The sequence below is a fragment of the Echinococcus granulosus genome (assembly GCF_000524195.1).
Source record: "Echinococcus granulosus chromosome Unknown EG_S00094, whole genome shotgun sequence".
Taxonomy (NCBI): Eukaryota; Metazoa; Platyhelminthes; class Cestoda; order Cyclophyllidea; family Taeniidae; genus Echinococcus; species Echinococcus granulosus.
In genome coordinates, this window is record NW_020170474.1 from 58019 (window position 1) to 67177 (window position 9159).

Below are 9159 nucleotides of genomic sequence, written 5' to 3' on the forward strand. Positions count from 1 at the left end.
TCCGCAGCATGGCGTCGCTAGGCTCACACCAAAGAGGTACGTACTCCTGTGAACAAAACTAACCACCTCCAACATTTGGCTTTGGTGCGAATTCAGCAATCGTTTTGCTGACTGTTTACAACTCACACCACCCTTCCTCCCTTTCCCCATTCACTCATTCATTCATTCCTTCATTCTGTCTAAGGCTTATTCCTCAATCCAGTCATTCATTTGTCCTTCGTCAAACGCCAAATTGCATCTCTGCCCTCCTGACTGACCGACTGACTAACTGCCACTTGGAGGTGTTTGACTTGACCCCTATCTCGTACTTCCTGCTGATTTGTGCATGACCTGTGCTGCGTGAATGACATGTCACTTCACCTCACATTTGACAGCCATTGCTCACTCCCTGATGCCCGTTTCTGCGAGTACTGATGTCTTCAGAGTAAGATAGGTGAAGTGGATGTGAATGACAGTGTACGTGTGTAGTGACATGACCTCCACTGGTGATCTGTGGGAAGAAGATGTGGCGGTGGGGAAGGAGAGGAAGAAGGAGAAGGCAAAGGCGAAGGAGAAGTTGATGGAGGTGGAGGAGTAGCAGTGGAGGTGAGAGGGTATAGACTGGGCCATGAACAGAGGGTGGCGTAATCCCTTTCCACTCTGGCTGTTACTGCTGCTGTTTCCATCTCTGTCGGCGTCACTGCTTGTGATGATCATGGTTATGGTGGTAGCGAATGCAAAATTTATGCAGCAGGATGCACTCACTAATATGCAAAGGAGGCTAGCGAATGGACGGAAGAAAGGGGGCGAAGTGGGTGAGAGGCTAGGAAAAAGGCATTGCAAATCGACGCTGCTCGCACGCGAGAGTTTGATTATCTCCCGATCGCTCTGTTTCATGCTCTCCCTGGCCCTACCCAACGTTCCCGTCACCCCTTATGACCATGCAAACAATTTTTTAAAGGAGAGCTCTACAATCACTTAATTTTTTAACCATATAGTACATTAACTTGATTGGATATCTTACATATGATATGCTACTTATTTAATAATTTAGTAGCAGTGGAATAGCTTTACCAGTACTGTCACAAAAAGGTTTTTCGATCACACACTACTTGAAATTTCCACATTTCAGTGAAAAATTCATCGATGGATTTATGAACTAAACGGGCGCGGCGTAGATAGCAAATCAAAATATACCGGAATGCAGTGTTTAGTCATCGGACCAGTTCGGAATTTGCCTTCCGCTGGAGAGGAGATATAAATCTACTTTTAACCATAAACGAGCCATCCTCCGACAGCATGTCACAAGAGAGAGGAAGACCAGAGGCGAGATTACGGCGGTGGTGTGGATAATGTGGTGGAAATATCTGTGCAATGCAGGCCAGCGACACGTCCATCCCACTGCTCCTCATTCATTCATCCTCACTCCAAAAGGCGCTTTCAACCGATTCTTTGCAAAAAAAACCCACACATCCTAGTCTTAAAATAGCGTAAACATCAAGCACTTCCTTACCACTGTCAGTGGTTGGGGTAGGGAGGGAGGGAGGGGGGAGAAACTCACGTCAACTGTTGAGTGAAGGTGAGGGGGTAGGAGGTGAGAAGGTGGGCCTAGTCAACTCACATTATAAATATAGTTGCGCAACCATTTTTAGGAGGACTACACGAGAAGAAGAAGACCTTAACGGAAAGAAAAGCGTGCACGACACGCACACCCGAGTGACCTTGAAGGTGAAAAAAAGGGACCGATCGATGGCACAGAGAGGCACGCGTATGCCACACAAATTCACCTTCACTTGCAAATTACACTACCTAGGCCCCTGGGTCAAAATTTATGCAATGGGAAATGTAAACGACATGGGAGTTTAAATTACTTTGTTTGGGAGGGAAGAAAAAAGTTTGTTGCAAAAAAATGAAGCACATTCAAGTAAAGGGGGAAAAGGTTTTGCCTGCTCCCACTACGAATAGAAGGAAAAGCGAGGAAAGGGAAGACGAGGGAAATATCCTTTGGTGTTTTACTTATTTGCTTATCTCTTGGAATTCAGTCTCGCGGGCACTTGAAACTCTTACTTCTGCTGGGCGGCCTTGCCAGTACCCCCGTCCCCCCGCGCCCTCTCAGCCCTTCTGTCTTCAGGACAGAACCGGGACGTTAACATCTACCCTTGTTTGCAATTTTTTGAACAAAAAAGTTGGAGAAAATAACGAGTTTGCAAATATGGAAAATCGGGAAAAAAAACAGGAAGAGAGAATTAGGGCACGAAAGTCGGAACTGGATCGGTGCAGTTAAGCGAATTATGAAAGTTGTCATTGTCTAAAGAAAAACAGCCATAAGAAACCCACCTGTGCCAAGATCTTAACGTATTTGCAAGCAGAGTAGCCGAGGTAAGCCCATTATACCGCAACTCGAGTGTTTTATTACTTTAATATGGTGGTGCCGCCACCTTCACCGTCAAAGTGATCAGTTCAAGTTGTGTTCATTCAGTGACAGAAAAAAATCTGTAAATAGCTCCACAGACCTGCTGTACTATTGTGACAAACACATCGAAAAATATTAGAATTGTTACAACCATCACGTATGTGTGACGTCACACGTGCGTGACACCAACAGTAAACTTTTTACTATACTTTAGATGAAAGTAAATTAGTACATGCACATTAAAGAGCTAAATAAGGAATATTTACAAAGCCATTATGAGGCACTCCCTTGCCAGGACATTATTATAAAACAAAGAAAATGAGATGCCTACTCATGAGAATAAGAAAAATGGGAAACCTACCTTTCCTTAATTAAACACAACACAAAGAGTTGAATCCCCGCAAAAGTCCACAACAGAAGAACCATAGAAGTTACAGCAATTTATGCCAATCACTCCCGATCTCCAGTACACCATAAATTACGACTTATAAAACAGGAAAGAACCACGATTTATGGCAACTTATGAATCAGACGTGGGAGATTTTAAAGCAGGCGAATCAAAATTTAACAGGAATTGAGCGCTCTTCACTAAAGGCAAAAATCTGGGCAAAAATGCGGATAGTAAATGATACCAGCTAACGATATCCACAGGTGGGGAACGCGAGGTGAACTGTTCGTACCAGAGGCACAAATATCCGTACCACATAGCAATGGAGCCAACATACATTAATTGCAAGACAAATAAATTACGTTACACCAATTAATGAAGCAAGAAAAGAAGGGCTGTCTTGTTAGGGAGAAGCTTGTCCAAGGGGTTTTCAAAAACAAAGAAATGCGATAAAAAGCGGTTAATTTCGACAAACCCCAAAGGAATGCTTTTCAGTTTTTGCAATTACCTAACCAATCGCATGCAAAACCGTATAAAAGACAAAAAAACAACTTTTAGGTTTTCATAACGATCACACTTGAACCATCCCATTGCTGAAAGCATAGCAACCCTTCAAAATAACGATTTTCGGGAGCAAGAGAATAAAAATAAGTAGTGCGACAAATATTATTAATCAAAATATTTTTCAAAAATCGCCTTCAATATACCAAACTTTTCGACCAATAAGACGTCGCCTAAAACACGGCGATCAATAGGCGGTTCCTGATTGGTGAAAAAAATGGAGCACACATGACAGGGCTGGAGAAACCCCAGAAAGCAGATCAATAAAGCAGGTTTTTGGCCGGCTAAAAAACCGCTGAAATCACACACATTTTGCCTCTACCAAACAGTCAGCTAGCCAGCCAGCCCGTCTGTCTGTCTCCGCTATCGTGCAAGTGAACTGCGGTAGAGTTGGAGTGCTGACAGCAGCAAAAAATAACCACCATTTGCTTGCTTTTTCCCACTTGCCCACTTTGTTTAACTCAACGAAGGGAGAGATTTACTCCCTCCCGGCTGTACATCATGAGGAAGGAAAGACATGAGGGTTTTACAGTAAGTTAGTTGGAAAAATCGTCGTTTAAAGGTGGAGGGAAAAAGTCGACAAAAGGTTTATTGTAGAATATATTCCTGATTCTATGGGAAAATAGCAACAAATATCCAAATCGTAGGCATTTTCTAACATGGCCGATTTCAAGATTAGTCTTAGCGCGTAGCTGTGTAATGAAGTTCCATTTCTAGAGACAAAAAAGGAGGTTTTACGAACACCAAAGTCAAGAGTAGTTCCAAACGAGGCAAATCTTATTTTAGGAGGAAAACAAATTCCAGCCTCTGCTCTGTTTCAGAGCTATCAATTAGCAGTCACTGGGACAATGATTACTTCATGAATAATGTGCAAATAACAGCAATAAATGAGAACAGACATCAGAGCAGTGGAGAGGATCATAAAAAACATAATTAATCAGTCAATTTGTGGAGATAAGCCCACTGGATAAAAGGATTTCACCCTAAAAGTACAAATGTACAAGCATGCAGACATTTTCACCTAACACCCTCGAAAGCTGTGCACTGAACCAGTAAAAAGTGGGAATATACTCATTTCACCGGATTGTGTCGAAAGGGTTTCCCCTCTGACTACACTGATAGGCTGAGGTGTGGTGGGAATTGGCCTACCTTCTGATCCGATTCCACACTCACCGATTCGGGTAGTACATCGGTGAGAGGGCTACCCGATCCAGCATCGTTGTCTGGATATGGCGTAAAACGGTCTTAAAATAATGACGGTTGCTATGGATGGGTGAATAGTCTGGGACTCACAATAGGTGGAGGGACAATTGCATCGACTTCTGTCAGAGGCGTCGACTACGTAATTCACCGAGGCCGGGAGAAAATAACTTATGCCTTACCTAAACGCCGGTTTGGCACTTCTCATTTTTCCTTACAGAAAGCCATGGAGTGCATAGGTGGACGGCTGTACAGTGTAGAGATGGCAAAGAATTGACAAAAAAATTAAACAATAGGAGTTTACCAATGGCTAACTTGAAATAAACGGAGCGACAACGAACACAATTCGCTTGAATTGGCCAAGAGCCTGTGGATGTTGAAAGCAAGTTGGAGCCAGGCGTTGACACCAGAAACGCCAGTTTTTGAGGCAGAAAAAAACAATTTATGCGAATCCACCAGCTCTACCGATAGACACTGGCAAAGTGGCAAATTTTGAAATAGAAAGCTAGAATACACTTACTGCGCTGGATTCGGCCAGTAGCTGTGACGTATCGGTACCAACGGAGATCGAGAATACGTTAAGAAGAGTAGACCTTCCGAATAGATAAACAAATGGTGAGGAGGTAATAATGATGCGCTTAAATTGATGAGCATATTGGAGATTGACAAGCAATAACGAGGAAAAGAAATTCACACCACGGAAATAATTGCTCATTTTTAGCAAGATGCGGGTGACTGTTTATCAACACGCGTTAAAATAACCAGGAAACAATGAGGTTCACATCATTCACCGACAAGATTGATCAACAAATACAGGTAGGTCTGCCGTTACGGAGTTGTGAATCACGAAAAAAAGGCGAGGGTGGGTTTATTGTTGCATCTAAGGTATTATTGACAAGCGGTTGATGTTAAAATGGTGAGAAGACAAATAATTTCTTAAAAATTTACATCCTATACCAAAAAACCGAAACAAGCTTAATTAGTTCCACTAATAAATTATTCTCTAAGTGAGCATCTCCTATTGGTTCATTTTGCGCCAATAAAAAAGCGGGGATAACTGGAAAAAAAGTTAGATTCCATAGGGAGAAAAATGCTCCTCGATGGGTCGGAGAATTTTTACAGAAAAAAACTAGAGCTCGCAAACCTATTTTTGCAATTTTGTGCTTGAGATATAAATTTTATTTAGTAAAGGCGCCGCCGACTGAACATTTGTATCACCAAAGGTTGCAATATACTTATCCAGCACAAATTGTGCCAGTAGCTGGCGGATAATAAAAATAGAAGAACGGAGGGAGAGAGCAAAATGGATATAGTACACACCTGAAGAAAAAAATACACGCGTTTTACGAACAATACATAAATCATAAAGCCTCCAATTCCATTGGTCGGTACAGGGGACATCTCCATTGGTCAATTTTAAATTAGTAAAATAGACCACCAAAATAAATACATCATCCCAAGAATCACAAATAACAATTCAAAAATCTACAATCTTAACGAACGCATCAACCTGAAATCCGGGAACCAGCCAGTACCCACAAAAACAGACAGCTTTCGACTTGTTGTCAACTCTAGACAGTCATAACCTTTCATCATTGCAGCATCTCCGGTTGACAACGCCAACGATCATTCATCAATTCACATCTCGCATCATAAAGTAACAATGAGAATGTGCGACTCTGCAGCTATGGCCGACATAAAATGAGGTGAAAACGCAATTAACTTGATCACCTGATAGGGGAGTTCTATAATTTCCCCTCCCCTTTCCCCCCGACTCCCCTCATAAAAACTTCCGACGGTGGCATAAATTCAAAGCATTGAGGTAAAAATTAACAACCAAACTACGCAAAAAAGTGCAATGTGGACTAAAAATAGCAAAAAGGAGAAACCTGTGCAAGTTAATCAGTATATTGGCATTATTATAATCATCAGTGTCGTTATTGCGTCTCTCCGGTGAGAGGCGTAGACGCAAGCAAAACGGGGTGAGAGGAGGGAAGGAGGGAGGGGTTAGGAAGGAAGATAGGAGCAGAATTAAAGATAGGTAAGTAGGTGAAAAAGAAGAGAAAAAAGAGACAATTTCCAGTAGTAGACTATTCTAGAGTAATAAGAAACGACTTCGAAAGACGACATGATCAAGACAAATTTTTCCTTTTTTTTGACTGGGGCAGGAAGCGGTGGTGGAGAAGATCGTCTCGTCAATCACAAGTACATGATTTTTTTGTTTCAGTGGTAATAAGGTGGGTTATTGCTAGTAGGCGTATAATATGTGTTATGCCTGGAAGTGCGGTAGTGAGCGGAAGAAGGTTGACAGTTTCCTCTTCGAGATTTGACAGCGTCAACTTTGATAATGATGGTGATGATGATGCGAACGCTGGTGCTGTCAACTCAGGCCTGAATGGTTTCGCTAAAAAATGAAAAAAAAAAAAACAATTTAAAAACGGACAGACACCTCGATTCGCCAGGCTATTGTCAGTAACACGTGTGAGCAACACTTATGCTTACCTACCCGAGCTTGCATGACACAAATATGTGACGCGTGTTAACTGCTCATAATAAGCGACACACCTCACCGCAAACAGATCGAATTGGGTTAAAACAATGAAATTGATGCAATTTTTGCGTTTATTAGTGGTGGTTTTAGAGTGAGAAAAACTAAAACAGATAGATTAGGGCGGTGGGCGACAATAATTGTCTGGAATTTGCGTGACCGCGTTAAACGTCCACTTCCAAAAAAATGGAATCTATAAACAATTGTGAGGAAAAAAAATAAGCATCAAAGTTCAGGTGTTGAGAGGTAGGCTCGGTTTGGCCGATGTCAATAAAAGTTAGTGGTAGCTACAATCTGCACCGCCTGCGTAGGGATGTGGCTGTGAATTGAGAGAGGAAGAGGTATTTCACCAAGACTCCTCGCCTTCGCCTGCACTCTGCATCAGCCGAGGGGCCTTCTTGACCGTTTAACACACTTGATCGCTCCACTAGACTGTCACCTCCATTTGCGGGACTGCTGGGTGTTGTTGTGGCAGTTACCACCACAATTACAAGATCCAATGCTATTTCAAGCACCAACTCCTTGGTGTTCCTTGCTACTCGCGTCACTGCGTAAGAAACATCTGTGGAACGACTGCAGACGTCGTTGCGAAAACACTGTGCAATTGATGAAGGAGGGATTACAACGAACCGAAGTGGGTTACTTCTAACGACACTCCCACGCCTGTTGGACGCACTTAGGAGAGTTGACAACCACCGATTCCTCAGTTCAACAGGCCTTCACCAGAATGTCACGTCATTTAAGTGGACAATGGATGTTTGTTTTGGAGACAAGTCTTAGAAGTACCCCAACTTTATCATCAAAGCGATCAGGGCTGTGGTGCAGTTGGTTAAAGTGAAATGAGACGAAACAAAGTGAAGGTGCAATGGAAAGGCGAGTGCCGAACGACTTGAAAGTGGAATTCGTGATGCATAAAAATGGGCATCGTGTTTCAACGGTCGTCCTCGTGGGCGTTACAAATAAACACGAGGCAGGCATATCATCCGGACACATTTGTAGGCCTTGCCCTATTGTCTAGGAGGGACACAGACAGGATGGACGGTGAAAGTCAAGAGCCAACAATGTGAAGAGATGCTATCACAGCTACAAGAAGGTGCTGCGAAGGGCCACAGACGAGGCATGGCATACAGATCAGGGGGGAAGAGGAGAGCAAGAAGGGAGGAAGGAGGAGGAGGACGTGACCGGGGGATAATTTAACTATCGCGCACAAGCAGAGACTATTCGTGATGCCTTCCCTCTAGCCTACCTCCCCTGCTCGACCCTTGTTGGGTACTGGTGGGTGCATCCTGCTGCATAAATTATTCATGACAATGATCACCACCAACAGTGGTAAAGACAGAGGCGGAAACAGCAGCAGTAACAGCCAGAGTGGAAAGGGATTACGCCACCCTCTGTTCATGGCCCAGTCTATACCCTCTCACCTCCACTGCTACTCCTCCACCTCCATCAACTTCTCCTTCGCCTTTGCCTTCTCCTTCTTCCTCTCCTTCCCCACCGCCACATCTTCCTCCCACAGATCACCAGTGGAGGTCATGTCACTACACACGTACACTGTCATTCACATCCACTTCACCTATCTTACTCTCGGTGTAGAGCTGGACAGCAATGCTGTCATATAAGATGTTTGTGACAAGTAAAGAAGTGCCCTTGAAGACATCAGTACTCGCAGAAACGGGCATCAGGGAGTGAGCAATGGCTGTCAAATGTGAGGTGAAGTGACATGTCATTCACGCAGCACAGGTCATGCACAAATCAGCAGGAAGTACGAGATAGGGGTCAAGTCAAACACCTCCAAGTGGCAGTTAGTCAGTCGGTCAGTCAGGAGGGTAGAGATGCAATTTGGCGTTTGACGAAGGACAAATGAATGACTGGATTGAGGAATAAGCCTTAGACAGAATGAAGGAATGACTGAATGAGTGAATGGGGAAAGGGAGGAAGGGTGGTGTGAGTTGTAAACAGTCAGCAAAACGATTGCTGAATTCGCACCAAAGCCAAATGTTGGAGGTGGTTAGTTTGGTTCACGGGAGTACGTACCTCTTTGGTGTGAGCCTAGCGACGCGATGCTGCGAA